Below are 27,998 nucleotides of genomic sequence, written 5' to 3'. Positions count from 1 at the left end.
AAGCAGAGACATTACTTTGCCAACAAAGGTTCATCTAATCAAGGCTATGGTTTTTTTTGTGGTCATGTATGGATGTGAGAGTCGGACTGTGAAGAAGGCTGAGCACCGAAGAATTGATGCTTTTGAACTGTGGTGTTGGAGAAGACTCTTGAGAGTCCCTTGGACTGCAAGGAGATCCAACCAGTCCATTCTGAAGGAGATCAGCCCTGGGATTTCTTTGGAAGGAATGATGCTAAAGCTGAAACTCAGTACTTTGGCCACCTCATGGGAAGAGTTGACTCATTGGAAAAGACTCTGATGCTGGGAGGGATTGGGGGCAGGAGGAGAAGGGGATGACAGAGAATGAGATGGCTGGATGGCATCACTGACTCGATGGACATGAGTCTGAGTGAACTCCGGGAGTTGGTGATGGACAGGGAGGCCTGGCATGCTGCGATTCATTGGGTCACAAAGAGTCGGACACGACTGAGCGACTGAACTGAAACTGAACTGAACCTAGACAATAAATCACAACAAAATATTTAAAAAGCTGACAAATACTACAAACATAAAACTCAGAAAATAATATTGTTTTTAACTACTTGATCCTTCTGTGTAAGACTTTTTTCTGTTTTTAGCCATAGACTCTTTTATCTCCTCTACATAAGACAACTTTATACTATTTTCAACAGTGTGAAAAAGAAATATAATTCAGTCTCACCTCTGGAATTTATTTTTATTATTGGTAGGTTAGATAATTTTCCTTCAAATTCATAATAAACCACATATATTTTAGGGACTTGCTGTCATCATTGGAAAATCTCCATCAAGTTGTTTGCATACGTGATTTGTAAGACTTGGAAGAAATTTCTAAACGGCCTCGAACGCCATCATTTCCAACCTCTCTTTCTGCTCCGTCCTGTGTGCCTCCATACTGGCATCCTGGTCTTGCACTCTTGTGTCACGAGAGTGGGTGAGTTGACACTAAGAGGAGTCCAGGTATTTGTGGAAGCCATGCCCGTATTGACACTGTTAGCAATACTGTAAACCTGGACACGAGTATGACCCTGGGCCACGTGGTTATGCTCTAATGCAAGGTAGATACAGCACAAGGCCAGTGCTTGCAATGGCTGGGCTTCAATTTTTCCTTCCAGGGGACTTTGTCACAATTATAGGAGTGGGTAGGGAAGGGGGTTGCTACTGACACCCAGTGGATGAAGACCAGGAATGCTGCAGACATCCTTCAGTGTTCAGGACAACACCCCTAGCAAAGAATTATCCAGCCCCAAATGTCAAGGGTGCCAAGACTGAGAAGGCTTGAAGTTGGATCTTGCTATCCGGAATTCCAAAATATGCCCCTAGCTGCTATACCACCACTGCCCACTGGGGGGAATGTGAAAAAGTGAAAACCCAGAGCGGATATAGACCATGGTCCTAAAGCATTGCAGCTAGAATATTTTAAATACTCTTGCAAATTCTACAGAAACAGAAAATCATATAACGTCTTTGCCTAGGCTCTCCCAGGGCCTTGGAAACGGCCCTGCGACTGAGGAATCCTGAAGCTTCTGCTTTACCAGCTTCAGGATGAATCTTGTCTTCCCTGCCTGCCAACACAGAGGTGGATGGCAGAGTCCTGAGTTTAGCATCCTGTTTATATATTGAAAAGGAACAAACACCTTTGGAATGTCTCTTTACCAGTCTAGTACATTCTCTTAATTTTGTGAAGTTTAAGACAGAGGGAGGCCACAAACCAGCCACTGGCAGGCTGGGACCAGGCTTGCAGACAAGATGTGTTGGTTTTCACAGGATTCCCACATTCAATTTGAATGAACTGCTAGCCCTTTAAAAAAGTACACTTTACATAGAACCCCAGATTTCAGGCTTTGATTGAAAAATCCAGTAGCACTGTGTTCCACCTGGCAACAAAGGAGTTATTTGTTTGTTGTTTTTTGTTTTTTCAGCTTAGAGGTTGCTTTTACAGTTTGCTGAAGACCACACCCAGCCAGGAGTTCTTCCTCCTGGCCTAGTCCTCTCCGTAGTATCTAAATCTACACACTTGCCCTGTGGCATCAGTTGACTACAAAGGCTGCGCAAATATTCAATGGACATTGGTGTTTACACTTTAACTTCTCTTCCAGCCTCTTCTGAATTCTGGACAAATACTCCCCAATTTATCATGGGTCATTTTTCTTTTCTTGGAGAGGTACAAGGCCCATACTTTAATAGAAGCCACATAGCTTCGGCAATTTATCACACGCTAGACTTTCGATGAAAATGCAAAGTGTGAAGGGAAAAAAAAAAAAACATGTGTCCTCTCTATTGAATGGGGTAGCATTGACCAAAAGGTGGCAGGCCCCAAGGGGATGATTTGTAGTCAACTGCACCAGAAAAAAACAGTTCTTGAAGATGCCAGGATACAGACACCAAATTGATTTCAAAGCCCAAAAGGCCAATTAAATCATGTGGAAATTAATGAGCAAAATAAAAGGCAAGGAATAATAATAGCAATGTAATCATTGCAATGTGTCTAAAATTAAAATTAGGATTTTTTTTTTCTCATTTGATATGGGAAGGTGATACCCACTGACATTTAGCAAAAAGTGTGAGTGGGCTCTTTTCAAAGTCAGGTCTTCTGGCCCCATCCTCAAATTATTAGTGATTCCCTGCCAGGCATCAGGTAGTGTTACACATCAGACATCAAAAGAGGCAGAACTGTTTGAGCATCCTTTGCCCTTGAATCCTGAACTCTGTCTGGTTAGCCTTGTTCCTAAACATAGAATTCATTATTTTAGTTGGAAGACATATAATTCCACTTTCTTATTTTTCAACAAAAGAACTGAGACCCAGGATTACTTGGAGACTTCCTGTGATGGCTAATGTTATGTGTCAATTTGACTGAGCTATGGTACCCAGATACATAGCCCAACATTATTCTGGATGTTTCTCTGAGGTGCTTTTGGGTGAAATTAACATTCAATCTGTAGACTCTGAGAAAGCAAACTGACCTCCATAATGTAGGTGGGCCTCATCCAATCAGCTGAAAGTCTGATCAAGCAACAGGCTGACCTCTCCCAAGCAAGAAGGAAGGCCGCAGCAGACAACCCTGGACTTGATTTGTATCAGCTCATCTTTGTCTCCAGCCTGGGGCCTATTTTGGACTACTTTGGGCAGATTTTGGACTTCCTATCCTTCATAATTACATGAGCCATTTCCTTATAAGAAATCAAACTGTGATGTTGAAGAAGACTCTTGGGAGTATCTTAGACTGCAAGGAGATCAAACCCGTCAACCCTAAAGGAAATCAACCCTAAATATTAATTGGAAGGACTGATGCTGAAGCCCCAATACTTTGGCCAACTGATGCGAAGAGCCATCTCATTGGAAAAGACCCTGATGCTAGGAAAGATTGAAGGTAGGAGGAAGAGGAGGCAACAGAGGATGAGATGGTGGATGGCATCACTGACATGGGTTTGAGCAATCTCAGGGATATGGTGAAGGACAGGGAAGCCTGGCATGCTGCAGCCCATGGAGTCTCAAAGAGTCGGACAAGACTTAGCAACTGAAGAAGAACAACAGCATGTGCACATCCTATTGGTTCTGTTTCTCTGGAGAACTCTGACTACTGCACTGTCCGAGGAGAAGGTGTTAGACTAGGATGTGAGTCCTGAGCCTTCGTATCTAGTGTCCTTTCAACAAATAACGACCTGACTGCAAATGCCACCAAGTGCATTAGTTAAGTAGGCAAACATCACTTGTGTGCATTGCACAGCTCCAGGAGCTTGAACATTTCCAGATCTCACACCCCAAGGAGAAGAGGGAGATAATCAGACTTAGACCATAGCCAAAAGGCAGGAGCAAATACCTGCTCCAGGAAGTCAGGGTGCTGAGGCAGGGGGTGCTCTCCTGAGATGATGGAAGATGCCAAGATGATACAAACAGATGGCTCAAACCACAGGAAAGAGCACTGAGGTGTAAGCTGATAAGAAACAAACCGAGATGAGAGTCACGTCCTCGGGAGACAGAGAGGGGCATTAAGGTACAGAGCCAAGAGTTCAAACCAAACCACTCAAAGCAGGTACAAATACAGACTCTAAAGGGAGATTCAGTGATTCATCCAGCAAATGTTTACTATGCATCTGCCACGTGTCAGGCACTCTTCCAAATACCACAACGAGGATGAGATGGTAAGCAGAGGCAGTGTGGTCTCTGCCCTCAAGGAATCTGGAGCTTGCCTTTAGCCATCACCTGGAATAGTGATTCTCAATCAGTAAAGCAGAGGGCATCCCTTGCTATGAACCTGTTTTATGTTGTTAAGGAAACAAGGAAGAGACACTTGCATATTTTTTTAAAAGCACATTCCAAATGATCTTGTACATTCTTACTGGACAGCTGCTGGCAAAATCCATTATTCTCATAACATAAACTACAGAAAGTAAAGCATGGGGTAGTCTTCATGCAGAAAAGGCAGTCTGAGGAATATTTGCCAAGAATACTAACGAGCATTTGCAGCTTGCTTTTGTAAACTGGCAGGGTTGGGGAGAAGAAGCTTGTTGACTTGCATCAAGGGCCCAGAATTAACAGATCCGGCTCCTCAGATCACTTGCATGTACTCCACCTCCCAAGTCCCTACTTCCCACCCCACGTACACAGACGCACAACATATACACGCACGCACATGCTATGTGGACAGGTTCTTCTACTCATCTTTATTCAGCAAGACTCGACTGAGTGGCAGACTCGGCGCTCGGTATTAAGACTGTGACCCCTGCCCATACGGAGCGTACCACCCACTGAAAGAGAAGAGCAATACGCAAACACTTGCGCTGACAGCGTACACTGAAAACTGAGTACACCGCCAGGAAGGAAAGGTACGCAGGACTGTGAGCACACAGGGAGGCAGGCCAGCCTTGCCCTGGGTGTCAGGAGGAAGCTGCCATTAAACAACTGGACATTTTTAGGTAAGGGACACGTTCCTCTTTTCAGAACTATGGAAACACCTTATTATTCGTTTCCATCCTGTATTTTATCTGTGTATCAGACAAGAATGTAGCAAGGAGAGGGTGGAGGCCATTACACTCGGTGTCAGAGTGATTGATAGAAGTGCCATAATATTCTGAAAATGTTACCTGAATATCACGCACTCGATGAGTGTGCCTCTCCCACAGTCCTTTAAGATTTTCATAAATCCTACTTGTAAGAAAGAGCGCTTCTAACACCACACAGGTTATTTGCAGCCTTTTGATTTTCACCAGGTGATGTGCCGTCATGACTAATGCAGTCAAATAGCTCAGCTTCTAGAAGTCATTGGCCCCAGGAGTCTGAAAAACCAGAAACCAAAAACATATATTCTGGGCTTTGTCCATGACCCCAAAGCCAAATTCTCGACATTTACTGATGTTTCTTCACGAGATTTCCTTAGGGAACCCATATGTTTGTTACATTTTAGCCTCCTTCCTTTTAGGTAAGTAAGAAGACAATTAGGTTGATTCTGTATCTCAGAAGCATTTATTTATCAATGAGTGTCTGACGACCTACTATGAACGAGGCCCTCAAGTTGTTGCCAGTCTCTCAGGGAGGCAGAGATGCAAATAAATAAAAACAATAAGCCAGGGGAAGTGTGAAAACAGAAGCAGAGACTGAATGCCTGAGAGAGGAGAGTGTGAGGGATTGTTCCAAGGGGAAGATGCTATTTTAGCTGCAAAAAAAGATGGAGAGGAATTTGCCAGGCAGGAAAGGGAGAGAAGGGTGGGAAGGAGGAAGAGAGCCTCAAGCAGAGGAAACTGCTTTGTTCAAAGGCACAGAGGTGATGAACAGCTTAGCCTGTTCATAAGCAGGGAGCTGTCCAGCATGTCCTGCAATCACAAGGCTTTGGGGTTGGAGGGGGTGGGCAGGCACGTTGAGCTATGAGAACGGTGATGGGGGCCTTGTAGCTTTGATGTGCCATAAAGAAGTCTGGGCTTTTCCTGAAGGCAAAAGGAATCTCAGAAGAATTTTAAGCAGAAATGATGCTGCAGTAGGATTTGAGTTTCAGCAGTATCACCCTGGTAACGATATGAAGGATCAACTAGGATGGAGAGATCCAAAGTAACTTGATACACCAAGAGGCCAGAGCAACATGGATCTGGGCTGAGAAAGGCTGTTTCATCTGGTTTCATCGCTTCCAGAGCCTTTTCCTCCACTTCGGCCCTTGCTCCATAAATGTGCTTTTAGCCTGTAATTTTTGTGTTTATTTCTAACTTCTCTCCCAAGATCCAGCACTGGGTATATCAAAATGGGTGAGGGATGAGAGGAAGGCATGCTTGAAAAAGCAAATATTTCAGATTCCTTTTTGTGTTTTCTCCATAGCTCCAGCCTGGAGAACACGGTGCCTGACCATTGGCAATCCTTGGTTTAGATTCTGAACATTTGTTAGTCTCTAAATACTTTCATTTAATACCATGGAAACTTGTACTTGGAGATTTATGGCATCTAATTCTCATACTTCATCTTACAGATGAAACAGAGGCCCAGGTAAGAGAAGTGACTTGGCCCAGGCCATCACATGTAGTTAGTGGCAGGGTCTAAATCATTATAGTCACAGCATAACGGCTTATCATGATCAATAGTGAGCTTTTCAAAAAGCAATGTATTACCAATATTAGTGGTTATCTTGTATTCTAAAGTGTATTCTTGAGTTGGTGAAAAACGAATCAAGATGCTGGGGAAAGAGATCAGGCATAGCCAGTCCTAAGGAGCCAGTGGTATAGTTAGCATCTATATAATCAGAATACTTGGTGACCAGTGACGAAACCCAACTTTGGGTAGGTTTACATTTAACACAAAGGGCAACTGATTGCAAACTTCATTTAAATGCATGAAGGGCTGAGCTTCAGCAGGTCTCAGAAATAACTAGAAGCCAAGCCACCATCCATTTCTCATTTCTGCTTCTCTCTCCTGGAATAGAATCATGCTTAGTCTCTCATACTGGCTTTATCTTTTGGGCAGAGGTAAAATATAGATGAAATACGGTGGCTGGATACTCTCAGACCCCATCTCTTATAACCTGACCCAAAAAGAATGACTGCTTTCCTTCTCTTGGGAAGTCAAAATACTCTCAGAGGAAAATTTAGATTGACCTAGCTTCCCTGGTGGCTCAGCAGTAAAGAATCCACCTGCGATGCAGGAAACTCAGGAGATGTGGGTTCAATCCCTGGGTTGGGAAGATCCCCTGAAGGAGGGCACAGCCACCCACTCTAGTATTCTGGCCTGGAGAATTCCATGGACCGAGGAGCCTGGTGGGCTACAGTCCATGGGGTTGCCAGGAGTCAGATACGACTGAAGCCGCTGAGGACACACAGCCCAGCTGACCGTACACTTCCCAGCCCCATTAGCCAACTTAGGTGCTGTCAGCACAGGCCACCACTATAACCACACAGCTGTGGCAGGATCCAAGAAAAACGATCCAGGAGGTCGCTGCTTCTGCCGTAAATGGTTTCACCAATGTGGTAAATACACGTAACCGTGAAAATTGATTCTCTTACCAGTATTTAAGTTTTATCATTGTAAGGATGCCAATGTTTTCCTTGTACGAAATATCATCTATCATATGCTTCTCTTCACTGTTTGTATTGATTTCTAATCAATATAGACAAAGACTTTTCCCTAAATGAAATTTTAAATTGCAAGAAAATGGTAACTTTGAGGTACATTGTTTTCATTTCCCCTCAGGTCTTGCAGTCATTCACTGCATGTGGCAAGCACCTGAGCTCTGCTAATCCCAGTGTTAGGCATAATGATCCTGAGAGGGATGCGATAAGAAGAGCTTACTGAAGAGAGGAGAGGACACACTGCTAGGGGTGAAATCTGACGAGTGGGAACCAATCCACAGCCCATCGGTCAGATTCCTTCTCCGGAGAGTATGCAAGAAAATGACTGGGGACTCTTTTTGACTAAATGGCTAAAATGACTGGGTGCATATGGGTTCTCAGGTAATAAAGGTGGACAGGCAGAAATGTCAGAGAGCTGGCACATGCAAAGAGAAAGCACGGGGAAGCATATGTCACGTGCGCTTGGAAAGACAACTGTAATTGTAAGGAAAACAAACCTACTTAATCTATCCAAACCAAAAGAAAAAGAAGGAAGGGAAAGAGGGGAAGAGAAGGAAAAGAAAGACGTGAAAGAGAGGGGAGGTCAGGGGAAGGGAGAGTAGGGGAGGAAAAAGAGTCTGAAAGTGTAGCGTCTGACTCCCAGGCCTCCAGGGGGCTCCACACACATGGGAGTGTGGCCATGTTCACTCTAGTACACAAGGGGCAGTCTCCACTCCTCTTTTATGTCATCTCTGCCTTTTACATGTGTCTTCTCTGTTCTGGTTTTGTTCCAAATATTGTTCCATTTACTCATCAGTTGCACATGGTTTAAAATGGCCCTCTACACTCAACCCTCGACCTCTTATGCCATACAGCCTTTCTCTTCTCAAAACTCTCTAGGGAAAACAAACAGTCTGTTTTGGTCTGCAAACTTCAAAAAGAAATCCAATTTGTTGCTGCTCACCCCATGGTTTGTTTCCCTTAGACTGAGATGTATGCTTTGTCTGTTTAGTGGAGGCCCTGAAAGAGGATGGTTCTGGCATCCTTACAGCAAAGGGATGGTAACCTGATGGATGAGTTAAAACAACACGCTTGGTGAATGGTGAGAAGTATGGGACAGCTTGGGCACTGAGAGTTTCATTCACCATGTTGAAGGACTAAGGAATCAAACAACCACCGAGCAACATCAGTACCAGCATCTAAAAGACAGCAATGGGACCAGTCCTCCATCCAAGTAGCAGTGTCACTATAGACAGTCAAGGACAACATGAAAGAATTAAAGAAGATGCCAAGATCCAAGCAAGGGTGATGCCAAAGCTGGAGGAGTGAGTACCACTCAGTTCAGCCAGGTGATCAATGACAATGTGACTGCTGGGTATTTACCCTGAATGATGTCTGCCTCCTCGGAGGCCACACTGAATGGTAGAGAGAACATAAGTTGTTTAATGGTTCAGAACCTTTTCCAGATTCGAGGTAGAAATCCATTACCATAGCCTAAGTGCCATCACTGATCACTCCAATACTTTGTGACACTCTTCCAAATGACCGTGGTCATGCTCAAATTTCATCTCATGATACAAGACAGTGCCCTCCCCTTCCGTGCTGTGAGCTGATAGTCTATAGGGAAACAGCCAAGAGGGTAAATCTTCTTTTTAAATGTAAAGAGGCAGAAATAGGGATATTGCGTAAGAAAAATACAGTGATCTTTAGAATATGTTCTCTTGGGAACCAGAAAGCTTTAGGCATCAGCTTGCCTGGAAGCTGCAAAACTCACTCTCTTCTCTCACATTTCCTAGCATTCAAAGCTGGCAGACAGAGGAAGAGAAGACAGTCAGAATGTGAGCATCCTTAACTCTGGAACCTAGAGAATGTTTCTCTGACCTTTGCTGGGAGTTGGATTTAAAGTAAGGCTTTGCTTTATTAATTTGTAGTACTAGTGTCAGTCACTCAGTTGTGTCCGACTCTGTGATCCCATGGATCCCTCCCAGAAGCCCTGCCAAGCTTCTCTGTCCATGGAATTCTCCAGGCAAGAATACTGGAGTGGGTTGCCATTTCCTTCTCCAGGGGAACTTCCTCACCCAGGGATCGAACCCAGGTCTCCTGCATTGCAGGTAGATTCTTTACCATCTGAACCACTTACTAATTTGAGGGCTGGATATTTGTTCATTTGTAAGGCAGAGGAGAAAACAGAACTGGAAAAGAGAAAAAACAAACAAACAAACATGTAAGTCTTTCTTCAATACTTTTTCTGATGCATGAGCTAGACAGCAGGTCTGTTAGATTGGAGGCTGTTAGCAAGCACATTAACTTTTAACAAGTTTAAATGCAGTCAATATCTTTCTATTCCAGAGTAAGAACCATCTCTTTCTAGCTCATTGTTTTAATTCAGGGTTCATTTTTTAGTTATTTAGTTATTTTGTAATCTTAGATTACAGAAAATGGACTTGTGTCCTTTCATCTAAGGGTGAGAAGAAGTAACAAGAGATCCAACATCATTAAAATCATCATCATTGTCACTGTTACCATTATCTTTGCTTCTGAGCTCCCTCTGTACACTGGGCCCTCATACAAGCTTCCCATATGCATTGCCTCACAAGAGGCAGCATAACTACTCTAAAGGGTAACACTATATGTGTGTGTATGTTAGTCCCTCAGTCATGTCTGACTCTTTGCAACCCCATGGACTTGTTGTCCACCAGGCTTCTCTTTCCATGGAATTCTCCAGGCACAAATACTAGAGCAGGTTGCCATTCCCTTCTCCAGGGGATCTTCCCAACCCAGGAATCAAACCCAGGTCTCCTGCACTGCAGGCAGATTCTTTACCATCTGAGCCACAATGGAAGCCCTTGTGGGTAACATTATAACTGTCTCTATTTTGCAAACAAATAAATTGAGGCTTTCACTAACAGAAGAGTGTAAATTACCTAAAATCACTGAGATGTTTAGTAGGGGAGTTTGGACTGAAATTCAGGTCTTTCTGATTTCCAGTTGTGGATTCCCAACCAAGATGTGTACTTGGGTCTGAATCCTGGGACTGTAACTTCTGAACAGAAAATCAACTCTTAGAGAAAGCATTGGGCTAAGAGACCTAAGATCTATGTTGCAGTCCAGCTAATCAATAAATAATCATTTGGACTTGACAAGGTTCCTTACCACCTGGGCTTCAGTTTCCCCATTTATATCATGAGGGGGTTGAACAGGTTGATCTCAATCCTGATATTCTGGGATGTGGTCATTCTAGGGACTACCCATAAATACTAGATTTCTTCCAAGAAAAGAATAAGTGGTCTCAGTTTTCTCATCAGTAAATTAAAAGATTAAAATATTAATATTAGGTCTCTGCTGCTGCTGCTAAGTCGATTCAGTCATGTCAGACTCTGTGCGACCCCATAGATGGCAGCCCGCCAGGCTCCCCTGTCCCTGGGATTCTCCAGGCAAGAACAATGGAGTGGGTTGCCATTTCCTTCTCCAATGCATGAAAGTGAAAAGTGAAAGTGAAGTCGCTCAGCCGTGCCCAACTCTTAGTGACCCCATGGACTGTAGCCCACCAGGCTCCTCCATCCATGGGATTTTCCAGGCAAGAGTACTGGAGTGGGGTGCCATTCCATGTCTGACTTTTTGCAACCCTATGGAATGTAACCTGTCAAGCTCCTCTGTCCATAGGATTCTCCAGGCAAGAATACTGGAGTGGGTTGCATGCCCTCCTCCAGGGGATATTCCTGATCCAGGGATTGAACCCATGCCTTCTCTTATGCCTCCTGCACTGGCCTGCAGGTTCTTTGTTACAGGAGATGAAAATTCTGCCTGGTTTCATTAAAATACACCACTTAGGTTAACAATCAAAGCCGTGTTTAAACTTATCTCAGGTCTAGCAAGAACTGCTACCCCCACACCCCCACAACCACAAGCAGGCACAGTCACCCCACCCCAAGGCTCTGCAGACTCTAAAAGCCTGGAGACGCAAAAGGATAAGCAATGCTTACTTTTATAATCACATTCTTCACTTCATGAAAAGATCTACTAAATGGACCCTTTAAATAGCAATCTCTTTTAGAACACTTAAACATAATTCAATTTACTCCTTGAGAAACACATTTACTATACCAAGTGAAGCCCACCTCGACCTCCATCCAAAGTTTTGAATAGTTACTGGTCTAATGGAAGCACAGATATTTTGTGCTTCTAAGGGAAAGGATATGCATCCACTGATTGAAAGTATGCTCGTTGCCAGCCTAGTGACTGAGCACTGAATGTTGGGCTAAGTTCTTGTAAAACAAGTGTGAGTCAGATTTGTGTGGAAACTTTCCACACAGAATTTTCAAGTCCAGTGTGTTGGCAGATAATCTTTAAAGTACCAGCTTAAAACAGAATAAGTGCTATCATAGGAGAAGTACAGGTTTCATGGATACTTCAAACATAAGCATGTCATGAGAGATTTCCTAGAAAAAGTGAACCTTGCACTAAGACCTGAGGAAGCGAAAAGCAATGACTTCCCTGGTGGCGCAGAGGATAAGAATTGGCCTGCCAGTGCAGGGGACACAGGTTCAGTCCCTGGTTTGGGAAGACTCCACATGCGGCAGAGCGACTAAGCCCCTGTACCCCAGGTACTGAGCCCCTGCTCAAGAGCCCGAGAGCCGTGACTGCTGAGCCCATGTGCTGCAACTACTGAAGCCTTCACACCTAACGCTTGTGCTTTGCAACAAGCTAAGCCACCACAAGGAGAAGCCTGTGCACCGCAACGAGGAATAGCCCCCACTCACCACAACTGGAGAAAGCCTGCACGAAGCAACGAAGACACAGTGTGGCCAAAATTAATTAATCAACAAACTGAATACCTAACTGCCACAATGTTATCTGTCAGTTATGTCAACGTTATACGTTAACACCTAAATATGAAGAAATAAAATTTACGTATACAAAAATATGTAACAATTGTAAATGTATGTATACAAAAGTTTATAAGTATGACCTAGCCTCTGATACTGCACACCATCATTTCTTTTCATGCCATGGAATGAACAGGACAAAAAATGCATAAACTACAAAAGATTTTACAGTTGCCTACTCCAGTACTCTTGTCTGGAAAATCCCATGGATGGAGGAGCCTGCTAGGCTGCAGTCCATGGGGTCTCGAAGAGTCGGACACGACTGAGCGACTTCACTTTCACTTTCATGCATTGGAGAATGAAATGGCAACCCACTCCAGTGTTCTTGCCTGGAGAATCCCAGGGACAGGGGAGCCTGGTGGTCTGCCGTCTATGGGGTCGCACAGAGTCGGACACAACTGAAGTGACTTAGCAGTACATCATAAAATCCTTAATTTCCACATATAGAATATATCACAGTTTTAATAAACCAAGTCTCAGACAAGCTATACATTTATTTAAGAAAACATTAGTATATAAAATATGTAAATAACTCTCATCAATCAATCCAAAAAATGTACGTGACCAAAGGCAAAAAATGGGCAATATATATAAATAAATGTCATAGATAAAGAAATGTAACTAGCTAAGAAACACAAAATGAATGATTAAATAAGAGCTATAACTTAGATTCAAAGGAAGTAAGAGGAAGGGAAGGAAGGAAGAGGGGGGAAAAAAGAAGCCTTGTGATATAAAAGTCTTGTAAGGATGAGGAAAAACAGGACTTAATGTGTACATCAGATGGAAGCATAAATTAGCACAGCCATAGTGGCTATTTTGATAATAACTAGAAAGTTAAAGATGAATGTGTTCCCTGGGGAAATCTTACATGTGGAATTAAGGATTCATTTACAAGAATGACAACACAGTGGTATTAATAAGAGTGAAAAACTAAAAATCATCTAAATGCCTTCATAGGAGAACAAATAAATAATTATGGCATAGTCATAGAATGAATAGTGGACACCAGTTAGAGTGAATGTTCTAGTACTACATATGTCAACAAAGACCTTAATAAATTTGAATAAACTTAATAATGCTGCACTCGCAGAAAGTAAGCTGTAGAAAGATATGATTACCTCTGGGGAGGTAAGAAGAATGGGATTAATGAAAGCCTTGAATCATATACCAGGAATATTTCATAAAATTTCTTCAAAGAGAAGGAAGACATATTCAACTTCTGTGTTGAGTGCCACGTTGATACAAGTAAAATGAACACTCAAAAGTATCCATAGGATTCAGCAACATGGATGTCATTGGTAGTCTAATGAGCAAGTATACATTACTTTGCTGACAAAGGTCCTTATAATCAATCGAAGCTGTAGTTTTTTCCAGTAGTCATGTATGGATGTGAGACTTGGACCATAAAGAAGGCTGAGCATCAAAGACTTGATGCCTTTGAATTGTGGTGCTGGAGAAGACTCTTGAAAGTCCCTCAGACTGCAAAGAGATCAAACCAGCCGATCCTAAAGGAAATCAACCCTGAATATTCATTGGAAAGACTGATGCTGAAGCTGGTGCTCTAATTTTTTCCCACTTGATGTGAAGAGCCAACTCGTTGGAAAAGACCCTGATGCTGGGAAAGATTGAAGGCAAAAGGAGAAGAGGGCAGCAGAGGATGAGATGGTTGAATGCCATCACCGATTCAATGGACATGAACTTGGGTGAACTCTGGGGCATGATGAGGGGCAGCGAGGGCTAGCGACAGTCCAGGGGTCACAAAGAGTTGGACACAACTTAGTGACTGAACAACAACAACAATACATGAGTATTGGATATTGGTAATCCATTGCTGTATACCAGATTACATCAGCATTTTATAGCTTAAAATTGTTGACTAAAGCCATCCCAAAGAAAAAGAAATGCAAGAAGGTAAAGTGGTTGTCTGAGAAGGTCTTACAAATAGCTGAGAAAAGCAGAGAAATGTAAGGCAAAAGAGAAAGGGAAAGATATACCCAACTGAATCCAGAGTTGCAGAGAATAGTTTAAAATAACAAACACTTACTATCTCAACACTTTCTGAGTGTCAGAAATCCAGGAATGACTTAACTGAGTGGTCTGCCTTAGAATTGTTTATGAGACTGTAGTCAAAAATTATCAGTTCAGGCACCATCATCTGAAAGCTCGAGTGGAACTGGAAGAATTGCTTCCAATGTGGCCCCCTCGCATCAGTGGAAAATTAGTCTGATGTTTGGTAGGAGCCCACAGTTTCTGTTTTGGCCTCTCTGTAGCCTGCTTGAGTGTCCTCATGACATAGTCACTGCTTTCTCCCTGAGGGAGAGACTCAAAAGACAGCAAGCAATAAGCCACAGTGTCTTCTGGTACCTGGTCTCTGATACTGCACACCATCACTTCAGCTTTATTCTGTTTAATAGAAGCAAGTGGCAAAGTACAGCCCATATGCAAGGGTAAGGGTATCAGGCATCACCTCTTGAAATGAGGCGGGTCAAAGAATTTTAACCATTTAAAAGCATCAGAATGTGTTACAAGCTCTTTGCTCTATAAGGCATAGAAATATAACATTTCTGCTGTCCAGAATACAATCCTCTAAAGCAATTAAGTCACATGCAAGGCAGTTCACATCCAAAACAGATCAGAGATAGTTTCAGTGAATGCAGATGGAAACAGTCTTACCCAAGTGGTCAGAAGGCTTTGTGGAGGGAACGGGGGCAGATGAGGATCCTGGCATACAAGTAGGATGATTAAGATGTTTCAGGCAGGAAACAGCATCAGTGAAGGCCTGTGATCATAGAAAGTATGCATTTGAAGCATATTTGATATGCCTTTATTACAGAAGACACCAGAAGAACAGTTGTTTATGGAGATTTTCCCCAGATAGATTGAAATTCATATACTATCTGCAGAGCCTCTGTGTTCCCTGTGGGACAAGACTGTGTATTTTCATTTCTGTGTCCTCAGGAGCTAATGCTATGCCTGGCACAGAATAAGTTGTCCAAAATAGTTTATTGAGTAAAATATATGCTGAAAAATAGAATGAACATGTAAGTAAATGAATGATCAAGAGAATAAATGAACCCCCTACTATTGAGCTTGTAACCCAGAGTACTTATCTGGGTGGAAGGAAACAAGATGGAAACATGTGACATGCAGGGCATTGTGATTTTTCATCTATGCAAAGACCAAAGCATAGCTATTAATAGAATAAATGCCAGCCTCTACTACCTCAGGGGCTGAAGCCAGTGCATTCAGTCTTCCAAACTTCCCAACACAGAGGGTCCAAAAGCCAACCAACTTTTAACCTTCTGTCTCTGGATAAACAGACAAGCAGACCTATGAGCTGCCACTCTTCCCCTGCACCCCTGCTCATCTTTAATGTTCATCTTCTAGTCATCTTCCCAAGTTTCCCTGGCTCTCAACAAATACTCCATGAAAGGCTGTATCTCATCCAACTCTGACTATGCAGCTGACAATCCAACCATGAGCAAAGTCATATGAACACGTGTGTATCTCACCCATTCAATACTTGTAGAGGTGTTGCTATTAAAGACTATTTCCTATTTCCTTATAAAATATTTAAAAGGCTCATGCTGAGCTTCCTGACCCGCTTCACTGTCTTCTTCAATGTTCCACATTCCAGAAGAGCCCCAGGAAATCCTGTTTAACTGATTAATCTTCACTCAAAGTATAATTAAAAATAAGACAGCCCCCACCGGAGCAGCTCTCAATTGATCAGGAATTCACACACACGTGCGTGCGCACGCACGCGCACACACACACACACACACACACACACACACTGATCTCCCAATGTTAGGTGGACCTTCAGAAAAATATCAAAACCCTTCTCCTTCATTTCACAAAAAGCAACTGAACATCAGATGAATCTGGGTTGACAGGCAGTTCTGAAATGGCAGGTGGTAATGAGCTTGCTAATTATTATGTACCATCCCTTGCTAGTCATCTCATCTGGCTACCTGGAGGATATCTTCTATCTCACCTTGGGAGTCCCCAGTGTCTCATCTCCAGATAAAGACTGCCAGGCTGGTAACCTGAAAAACTCTCCCCATGACCTTCAGATGTCTAAGCTAATAAAGAAAGTGAATGTGAAATATTAATTTCCCTCACTGAATATAAACTTTTGACTGTGTTAAAGCCCTTACCAGCCTTTTCCACGTGGTCCCTGCTTTCTCTATTCTATTGTTATTGTTATTGATGGTATTCAGCCAGAATTTAGATTGCCCTCTGAAAGCACTGTTACTCCCCCCAGAAAGTCATTTATGTGCATCTATGGCCTTAAAGATGATTAAAAGATGATTTCTATTCCCCTTTAGTCATTTGTCATTTTGCTTAGGGGCATACAAGTCTAGGGTAGGTTTCCAGGGAGATTTAATCAAGTGACTGGAGTGGAATTTTATAAGAGATCTCTCCAAAGGTAAGGAGGTGGAAAAAGATGAGACTGAGTTCTAGTGACTGGAGTTCCCACAGTTCCCTGGGTATGTGATCCTAATCAAGTGCCTTTACCTCGGCACTTTGGTCACCTCATCTGTTGAATGTTATGAATAACGAGCTGATGTTCATAAACACACAGCATGTGCTCCACAAACGAGATTTTCCTTTCCTCCTCGCTTCTGAGCAGGGCTCAGAGCACTGTCATTGCAAGAGTGGTTGTGTTCCAGGAGGGGAGGGTCTGGTACCTGCAGAAACAGAGCTATCCACACTAGGAAGATCGTGGCATGCCTGCATGCATGCTCAGCAGTGTCCGACTCTTTGCAACCCCATGGACAATAGCCTGCCAGGCTCCTTTGCCCATGGGATTTCCCAGGTAAGAATACTGGAGTGGGTTGCCATTTCCTTCTCCAGAGGGTTTTCCCGACCCAGGGATCGAACCTGCATGTCCTGCAGCTCCTGTATTGACAGGAGGAGTCTTTATCGCTGAGCCACCAGGGAAGCCCCAGGATGACAGCAGATCTTTCCAAATCTCTCTGGGGGATGATGGTGAATGTGCACTGCATGGGAATCTATATCCAGGTGGGATACAGGGTCTTCCCCTGTCTCTTGGAATTGTCTATTTCCTAAAGCCCCCAAATCCTGGAGCCACTGCAATATGAAATGGCCAACCTAGATCAAGCCCTGGCCAGCATCCCTCCAGCCCATTGTTCTGAAACCAACGATAGGCTTAAGGGACCATTTCTGGAAGGAAAAGGACGCCCTTGTTGGTTATAATGCTGCAAGATGGGAGGCGACAAGCATTGTGAGTAGCCGTTCTTTGAGGGGCTGGGAAATGGCAAGATGAATGAGACACGTCTGTTACTATGGAGAGGGGCTGTCCCAAGACTGCATGTGTTATGCTATGAACGTGTACAGAGAGGAATACCTTCTACCTGGAGTACAGGGTAGGGAAGGCCTGTGAACAGTGTGACTTCAGGTTAGGCCTTGAGGAAAGTACAAGGGTTCATTAGGTGGAAAAGCTGCCTAGGTTGAGGAGAGAGGATGAGCAGGAACTCAAAGGTACAAGGTGAGGGGTGGGGCAGGAGCAGGCCCAGAAAGATGATTTGGGTATCACCTACAATGCCAAGGTTACCCTTGAAGAATTCTCAAGCAGAGAGTGACGCAGTCAGATCAGAAAAGTGAAGGCCCACTTTTCCTCATATTTCTGAATTTGATGAACAAGTTTATGCTCTTAGAAGAACTTTTATGAAATATGTATGTTATTCTTCAGAATTTATAAATTACTTTCTCATAAGTTATTATATTATTTAGTGAGTAATATTTAATAATCTCATTTGTATGTATTATAATTAAATAATATATTACTTAGTGAATAATAATGTAACACAATGATGAATCAATTAGACCCTTGAAGTGGAAATGTGTGTGTGTATCAAGTCGCAGTGTAAAACAACTTGCTTAAATTGAAAAAAAAAAAAAAGACTATTTAATAAGATGACCTAGGAAGATTTGGTGCTTTGATCAAATTCTCTTACCCCCGGTAGATACATGCCCAGTACACGGGAGAATTAGGTGTCTTATGGGCCCTTGCCTGGAAAATCCCATGGACAGAGGAGCCTGGTCGGCTGCAGTCCATGGGGTCTCGAAGAGTCGGACACGACTGAGTGACTTCACTTTCACTTTTCACTTTCAAGCATTGGAGAAGATAATGGCAACCCACTCCATTGTTCTTGCCTGGAGAATCCCAAGGACGGGGGAGCCTGATGGGCTGCAGTCCATTGAGTTGTACAGAGTCGGACACGACTGAAGCGACTTAGCAGGAGCAGCAGCAGCAGCAGCATGGACCCTTAATGAATATTAATTGCTAGTCATGGAATGAGTGATGGAAATTACCAATTGAGAGACTAAAACATTCCTAGGAATTAATGTCCTGATGAGAGGGATTGATATCCTAGTAAATAGCTGAGGTTTTTTAGCACCAGCTCAGCCGCATCTCTGGGGAATGTCTAAATCAGAAGTCATCATTATACTCTCAAGAACTGCAAATGAAGACTCATAAGCCCATAAATTTCCTTTTCTATGGATGGGCCCCTGACTTGTATTACTCAGTTAAAAGGCAGGTTCAAGAATAAATGCTCTATTTAGTAAATCCAGAGGTTAGGGGCAAAATACTTATTATTTTATAATTCTCTTTGAAGCAGCCAGTTTAGAAATACCACAGAAATACCTCCCAGGAAATTATCTTCGAAGAAATTTCAGCTTGCTTATTTGAATTGAATTATATGATCTTTAAGTTTTTATTCAATTTAAATTTCTATAAGCTGGAGTGAAGAATTTTGACCAATAGAATCCATTAGTGAATCTTGACAAGAGAACATAGCGATCTCAGAGCCATAACTTTGGTTCATTAATTCATCTGATTATAGTGTTTTAAACTAAAGTATATTGCATTTCCCCTATGTTTTGGTACCAGCTAAACTGAGAAGATGGGGTGATCAAGACAGACACATTGAGCACAAGCATGTGTTTTGTAAAGTTAGGATGTTACAGGGGTCAACGGCAGTGCAGAGTATGTGCCATCTTCTCTGCTCTGAGGGTTCATGGGAGACCCTTTGAAGAAAGTAACACTGAAATTAAGACCTAATGGAAGGATGATCAGGAACTAGTTTGAAAAAATATCAGAGTGGATGGATGTTCCAGTTAGAGGGGTACCAAATCTGAAAGCCCAAAGAAAGAATGAGAGAAAAAAATCAGGGAAGGAGAGACAAACAGAGAGACTAAGAGATGACAGGAGGGATAAAAATGAGAGGGACTGAGTAAGAGGTGACACTGGAGAGGAAGTTACCAGGCAAGTAAGATGTAAAAGCTGTATCAGGAAACTAGGAATTTATCCTAAGAGCAATGAAGAGCCACATAAGACAACATAAATAGTGTTTTGACAAAGCTAGTGGTTGATACATAGGCATCGAACAGAACTAACGCACTTGAGTCTATTTTTAGTCTATGGATGAAGCAGCAAGGGAAATTTTGGTGATCCTCAGAGATAACCCTGATTAAACATACCTTCACTAGAGGAGAAATGGCTGGCACTGGGACAATTATGAGGCTAAAAGTATTGCTCTTTCATGGAGTACTCTACTAGACTTTCTCTTCTCCACCTTAATTCTTGCTTCGCAACATGGCTGTGTAACAACTATTCCAAAATTAGAGGCTTCAATAATAATTATTAAACTCATTTAACCAATTGCAGGTCATCAAGAGTTGGCCAACCTAGGCAGCATTCATCTAGATGGTTCCACCTTAAACTGTGGATACAGATATCCTGATTCCTAGCTGAGGCATGGATTCAATTCGCTCCATGCGTGCTTAGTCATTCTAGGGTTTAGCCTGAAAGGACATCCCAATGGCTATGTTTTGGCTATGGCTCAAAACAGCAAGCAGAAGCACAGGAGGCCTCACAAAGTCTAGGGTCAGTCCTGCACACTATCACTTCCTCCTCTCTATGGCTTATTGTTGTTCAGTTGCTCAGTTGTGTCCAACTCTTTGCGACCCATGAACAGCAGCACGCCAGGCCTCCCTGCCTGCCACTATCTCCCAGAGCATACTCAAACTCATGCCCATTGAGTCAGTGATGCCATCCAACCACCTCATCTTCTGTTGTCCCCTTCTCCTCCTACCTTCAATCTTTCCCAGCATCAGGGTCTTTTCCAATTAGTCAGCTCTTCACATCAGGTGGTCAAAGTATTGGAGCTTCAGTTTCAGCATCAGTCCTTCCAATGAATATCACTTCCTCCTCTTCTATGGCTAGTCCCACCTCTTGTTGTGGCAAATATACATAATATATACATATATAATATACACACTATATACATATATGTATATAACATATGTGTGTGTGTATATATATATATATATATATGTTATGTATATTTTTCTTGTGGCTCAGATGGTAAAGAATCTGCCTGCCATGTATGAGACCCAGGTTTGATCCCTGGGTTGGGAAGATCCCCTGGAGAAGGAAATGGCTTCCCACTCCAGTATTCTTGCCTAGAGTATTCCATGGTCAGAGGAGTCTGGCAGGCTGCAGTCCATGGGGTCACAAAGAGTCGGACATGACTGAGCAATTCCACTTTTCTTCTTATATATAACATAAACTTTTACCTTTTTAAGTGCACAGTACTGTGACTGGCTTATCTCAGCAGGTTTTCAAGGTTCATCCATGTTTGGCATGTATCAGATTTTCTTTCATTTATAAAGTTGAATAATATTCCATTCTTTGTGTATACCACATTTTGTTTATTCATGTATCCGTCAACTAACACTGGTTACTTCTGCCTTCTGTCAATTGTGAACTGAATGCTACAGATATGAGTGTATAAGTATCTGAATCCGTGTTTTCAATTTTGGTGTACATAGTTAAAAGAACTGCTGAATCATATGGTAGTTCAATTTAATTTTTTCGAGGAACTGCCATTTTTCAGTTCCTCAAAGTGGCTATAACAGTACCTTCCTACCAGCACATCATAAAAGTTCCAATTTCTCCATATCCTCACTAACACTTGTTATTTTATTTTTTTTTTAATAATAATGATCCCAATGGGTATTAAGTGGTAGCTCATTGTGGATTTAACTTGCATTTCCTTAATGATTAGTGATTCTGAGCATCTTTCTGGCTATTTGTACATCTTCTTTGGAAAAAATGTCAGTTAAAGTCCTGTGTTCATTTTTTAATAGGGGTGTTTGCTTTGTTGTTGTTTTGGGTTGCGGGGCTGTTTAAATATTCTGTATAATAATCTCATCTGTTGTTGTTTGGTTGCCAAGTCATGTCCAACTCTTGTGAACCCCATAGACTGTAGCCCGCCAGGCTGCTCTGTCCATGGAATTTGCAGACAAGATACAGGAGTGGGTTGACATTTCCTTTCCCAATTAATCTCTTATCAGGTATCTAATTTGAAAATAGTTTCTCCCACTCTATGTGTTGCCTTTCACTCTGTCCAAACTATGTTTTGTCTCTAAGGTCCTATCACCCTGAATGTGCCTGATCTTATCATATTGTTCTTTGATACAACAAAAGTTTTTAATCTTGATGAAGTTAATTTATCTGTTTTTTCCTTTGTTGCCTGAGCTTTTAGTGTCATATCTAAGTAATTGTAGCCCAATCCAGTGTCATGAAACTTTTCCTCTGTCATCGTTGTTCAGTCACTCAGTTATGTCCGACTCTGCAATCCCATGGATTACAGCACACCAAAGTCCTTGTCCTTCACTATGTCCCGGAGTTTGCTCAGATTCATGTCCATTGAGTTGGTGATGCTATCTGATCATCTTATCCTCTGCTGCCCTCTTCTCCTGCCTTCAATCTTTTCCAACATCAGAGTCTTTTCCAGTGAGTCGTATCTTTGCATCAGGTGGCCAAAGTATTGAAGTTTGAGCCTCAACATCAGTCCTTCCAAAGAACATTCAGGGTTGATTTCCTTTAGGATTGACTGGTTTGATCTCCTTGCAGACCCACAACCCTATCCTTTCAAGGGAAGAACAACTTTGTTACATGGCAAAGAATAAGGATATAAGGAGCAGAGAAGTACTGGCACACACACACACAAAATCAATCTGGACACCTCCCTTCCCTCTTTTAACTGCTCACTGTACTAACACCCTCTCCATGCTTTGCTCACATCCTTTTGTTCTTAGGACGGAACCCAGTCACTCTGAGCTGATAGTGACTAAAATTTGGCTAAAAGAACAATATCTCCTACTGATACTTCCATTTCAAGCAGGGGCAAATATCTTAAACCAAGGAAAGGAAGACACGCATTGATGTTTTGGTCATTTTTGAGCATGGGATAGAAAACTTCTTAACCCCTGAAGAAATGAATCAGAAAACTTGCTCAGTGCTCAAGTTGCCACCATTTCTGGTTTTTCAGCCCTTACTATCAAACTGCTTTGTTAGTAGAAGTTACCAGGATTTCACTACAAACAATCCTGGTGAGGGGATATGGTGAGGGGTAACTCATTAACCAAACAGACCCAAGGAGTGAAACAAATGGATAAACACAATCTTTATACACTCTCTCGAAGTGTTTATCCCTTCATCAAGGCAGTGTGAACCTTCTCTCAGGTAATGGCAGATAACTACTTTTCTTTCTTGTCCAGTTTTTCCAAGTCATATTTACATTGTATAACTTGTTTCATAAAATGAAAAAAGAAGACATTTTCCTGGAGTCTTCTCCAGGTCTTATCGAATTCTGTTTACATTGTGTAATATAGATAATAAAACCAGGTTTTTGCTAGGGAGGCTGTATCTTTTAAATGTAAAATCACAATGCTGAATGTGGCCTCAAGGTACACTCCCTTACTACAGATTCTGATTTTACTTTTTCAGCATCATCCTAAGATACACCCGCCCCCCCCCCACACACACACACACACTCAGTCACAAATCATTGATTCAGAAAGCAAAGGGACCAGAAGGGTTTGTTGCTATAATTGTTTGTGTTTAGTTTAGTTTTGTTTCTGCCATAGAGAGTGTAGAGACTAATCAAGGTTTGTGCTTGTGTGATGGACAGAGAAGCAAGGGATTACAGAGGAGAGCTGGCTGTGTGAAGCCACTAGGGATATGGAAGGGATGGAGGTGTGGGGAAGGGGGAGTTAATTGCTGACACAGGCTAAGGGAGCAGGTGGGTGGAAAGGACAAGACTGGGAAGATTAGGTTCTATCCACCCCTCAGTTGCATGTCTTAGTAAGCCCATTTCAGCCCACCCATTGATGTCCACAGTGGACACACAAATGTAGGCAGAAAAGATGAATGGGCTCTCCTGTGGCCTTTATGATAAAAATCCCGAAGAGGCTTAGGGGTAATGTAGAGAGGCAAAGAAAAATATGCGTGAGTGAGGTTAGAGGGAAAGCTTTCTAGGCTTAATGTGTTTCAGAAATTATTCAAGAATAAGTCAAGTGTGAAAAATGGCCATTGAGACCCTGCCAAGGTTAGTATGAACCATGAGGATCTGGTGAGCAAATTCTAGCTATGTAATCAAAAACTGCTTGGTTGAAGCTTTAACTTAAGTACCAATTTTCCTCACCCCCAGTTTCACTAAAAGAGGGTGCTCTGGGGGGTTGGGGGGCAGGCTGTGCCCATGCTGCAGGTATTCGTGCTGAGCCGGATAAAGTGGTTCCTGGACCCTCTGTTACAGAGGCTTTTTTTTTTTTTTTCATTCCCTTTACTTCCTCTCTCCCCCAAGACCTAGATTTTCACCTCAGAATCCTACACAAAACTGACAGAGAAACACTCCTTTTGCTGAGGTTTTACCAGAGACCTATCAATGGTCTCTTTTTCATTCAAATTGGCCAATTCTTGGCTAGATACAGGGACAGAGACAAGGGCTAAACAAAGCCTGGAAAACAGGAATAACGAGGAGGGGGGAGTATCATGGGCTCACATGGGCCATGATTAATTGGTGTCACCAGAAGAAAACCCTCTTTGAAAACTCAGTGAATATTCTAGCAAGGGCATATTTCACATCATCTCCAAGTTTATAATTATGCTCACTACACTCCAATGGAAATCTCTCCCCAGATTTTACTCTCTAATGGCCATGTAATAAAAGGCAATATATATTCTTATGCTAAGCCATAAATAGGGAGCACTCAGCAGCACTGTCTTTCTGAGGAAATCTCGGGTCTTCGGGGATGCATATGCGTTCACACAATAAGGAGACACAAATCAACATGGTGGCCAAGCAGGCATGGGTGAATGATGGCCTCGGCTCTTAATGAAACCAAACCATGAAAGGCATTAGAAAGATTGATTGGTGTTAAGTTAGCTGCCAGTGTTAGCTGGGGTACCCCAGGCTGTAATGAAACTGCCAGGGGTTATTTATGGAGACAGAGGGTTTAGGATGTAACTTATGTCCAGCAGGCTGGTGTGTCAGACACACATTCTTGACCCTCCACAGTGAACAGAGCAATAGACACCCACTTCCATGTGGCTCCTTGGAATGTATGAGAATGGCATTCTTTTCTAAAACTTTGCACCAGGTTGAAAAAGGACAGGTTGCCAACCAGAAGGAAAACGGATCAGGGTTAGGTATAGTTTGAAAATATTGACTTGAGGTAGGGCAAGAGAAGATGTCAAAACAATTCCTGCTGAAAGGAAACCAAACACATGTATTCATATGCAAAAACAATGCCATTGTCTAAGCCAGAGGATAAGATATAGGCCTATTTTCAATGTTTGGGAATCCTCTTCTACCCAAGGCTCCTTCCATGAGAGCCAGAAAGATGGGAGAAAGAAGGAAAACCAACATTAATTCTGATCATTCAGTCGTGTGCTCAGGCTCTGGGGACACAGAGCAGGGACAAGGGTGGAAGGTGGATCTGGGTGGAGGAGCAGAATTACCAGTGTGTTGCCACCTTCTGCAACCCAAGCCTCTGCTCTGTAGTGTTAGGTTTATGGGGATGTGGGGAAAAGGATGGGACAAAGCTGACAAATAGGACTTCCCGAAAGCCACAAAGAATACACAGATTGTAGCAGGGCCAAGAGGCTGGAAATGTCACCCGATCAGAGAGGATCTTTAATTTCTGCCTGATTGGCTCCAACAGAAGGAAAAGGGGAAATGGGGGCATGAACTTTGTGCTACAGGCATGACTCCTCAAAAGCCATCTCACTCTTAGTGTGTTGCCTCCAACTCTAAAGAGATGTCTATGAACTGGTCTTATGTTCTGGTGGCTCTGGCATCTGTGCTGCTCTTTGGCCTGTGGACACACCACTGCAGTCTCTGCCCTCCTCAGCACAAGCTGTCCTATTCTCCCCTCCATGTGTGCTCTGTGTCTTTTTCCTCTTCTTATAAGGACACCAGTCCCTGGATTAGGGCCCACCCTGGCCCAGTATGACATCATTATGACTACTTACATCTGCCAAGACCCTACTTCAAATACGGCTATATTCTGCAGTTCCAAGTGGCCATGATGTTTGGAGGGGATACTCTTCAACCCAGTATATCGCCCAAAAGACATCCATGTTGTATCTCTGGAACCTGGGAATATCACCTTCACACCAAAGGAATGGATAATATGTTAGATGGTCAAAGATGTAATTGAATTAAGGATTTTCAGAGACAGAAGACAGAGCTTCCCTGGTGGCTCAGTGGTAAAGCATCTGCCTGCCAGTGCAGGAGACATGGGTTCCATCCTTGGTCAGGGAGGATCCCCATGCGGTGCAGCGCCTAAGCCCGCGCACCACTACTACGGAACCTGTGCTCTGGAGCCTGGAGCCGTAACTACCGATTCCCGCCAACCCTAGAGCCCTTTTTCCACAACCATGGAGTTACGCAACTGTGAGGCTCTGCTGTCGAGCCCAGGAGCTGCAACTATTGATGCCCACGTGCCCTAGAACCTTTGGCCCACAACAAGAGAAGCCGTTTCAGTGAGGGCCTCTGTTATTGCACCGCAAGTACGGTAGCCCCTGCTCACCGCAACTAGAGAAAAGCCCATGCAGCAAGGGAGACCCAGCACAGCCATAAATAAATAAAATATGTTTTGAGAAAAGAGAGAGAGAGCGAAGAGACACATTCAGGCATGGAGGAGAAGCTGACATGATGATGGAACAGAGGGAGGTACAACCACAGGCTGAAGAAGGCCAACAGCCACCAGACACTGAAAGAGGAGAGGAGTGTCCCTTAGGGCCTCTGTAAGGCGTGTGGCCCCGTCAACTCATAGGTTTTACCCTTCTGGCCTCCACAACTCTGAAAGAATAAACTTCTGTTGTTTTAAGTCTGTGGCAGTTTGTTCTACAGCCTCAAGAAACTGTTATAAGGCACTTCCTAAAACCATTAATTTGCCTACTCTACTGTCAGTTTATCCTTATTCGAGCGAAAACACTCTTCTTGGTGCAATAAATAACATCAAACAACTGTCTCTTCAGTACTTGCTTAGAAATCACCACCTAGCTCTGGCCACGGATCCGGAACTATTCTGTCACCTCTTTGCCCAACCCAAGAAAACCATTGAATGACTCATTAATGACTCGTCATTAAAACAGACCCCAGTAGCCTCACACATTTGTTCCTTTGCCTTCTCTCCTCCAATAAATCTACTAAGACTCTATCAATATAATGATCTCCCTTACTGAAATATGTTCAAGCAGCCAGTTTTCAATGCTAGAGACTGTGGTTCTTGAGCAAGCTAACCATTCTGACTAATAAGTCAGCTAACAGTGTGGGATATAGCCAGTGTAGTTGACAAGGGGAAAAAGGACTGAGAACTCTCGCTAAAAGACTGTGTCTTGAAGATACTGAGAATTTTAGTCTCAGAACAGCGATCTTCAAAGTTGCAACTGTACATCTTCACTGGTACTTCATTGGTAAAATATTTTTTAATTCTAAATATTTAATATATATTTGTGTTTATTTTTGTATAAGGTATTTGTAAGTTCTATTGTTTTATATACACTAAAAAGCACAGACAAAAATGCAAAATGTAATGGTTTGAAATGGAAATGAAATGAAAACTGCTTTAAAATAACTTTAAATTTGCTTATTAATACCACCAAAATTGTCAGTCATATATACCATGAAAAATAATATTACAAATATTCCTGTGAGAGTACTGCAATTAGGAAAATTATGAAAGTCTTTGAAATGCATAAAAGATTACTAGGTATCCTTTCAGGGGAATGCTGAGCATAATCTAGGAAACCCTTTAGGGTTATCTGATTCTATAGAGCTTTGCATCTTTGATTGTCTTGCTGGAATGTGCTTAGTTACTCAGTCATGTCCGACTCTTTGTGACCCCAAGGACTATAGGCCGTCAGACTCCTCTGTCCATGGGGATTCTCCAGGCAAGATTACTGGAGTGGGTTGTCATGCCCTCCTCCAGGGGATCTTCCCAACACAGGAATCAAACCCAGGTCTCCTGCATTACAGGTGGATTCTTTACCTTCTGAGCCACCAGGGTTGGAGCAGGCTATTTTACAACTCTATTAATTGTAAAGATGGGCTCGATAAAGGACAGAAATGATATGGACCTAACAGAAGCAGAAGATATTAAGAAGAGGTGGCAAGAATACACAGAAGAACTATACAAAAAAGATCTTCATGACTCAGATAATGATAATGGTGTGATCACT

At 42.7% G+C, this 27,998-nt stretch overlaps 1 long non-coding RNA gene across 5 annotated transcripts in view; it reads right to left on the bottom strand.

Moving 5' to 3' along the window:
* The window catches only part of LOC112449612 (uncharacterized), a 113,792-nt gene extending 86,637 nt beyond the window's left edge, over positions 1-27,155 (bottom strand). For 4 of the 5 annotated variants that reach the window (XR_009490458.1, XR_009490457.1, XR_003038209.2 and 1 more), the window contains exons 1-3: positions 25,785-27,155; positions 15,104-15,209; positions 5,106-5,297 (exon numbers count right to left, since the gene is read on the bottom strand). This is a non-coding gene — a long non-coding RNA (uncharacterized lncRNA). The remainder of the gene's footprint in view (positions 1-5,105; positions 5,298-15,103; positions 15,210-25,784) is intronic. The other variant, XR_003038210.2, reaches the window with a different exon arrangement.
* Between the last annotated feature and the right edge of the window lie 843 nt (positions 27,156-27,998).

The sequence above is a fragment of the Bos taurus genome, chromosome 14 (assembly GCF_002263795.3).
Source record: "Bos taurus isolate L1 Dominette 01449 registration number 42190680 breed Hereford chromosome 14, ARS-UCD2.0, whole genome shotgun sequence".
NCBI lineage: Eukaryota > Metazoa > Chordata > Mammalia > Artiodactyla > Bovidae > Bos > Bos taurus.
Note: the sequence above shows the minus strand (reverse complement) of the source record. Positions and strands in the feature narration are given on the sequence as shown.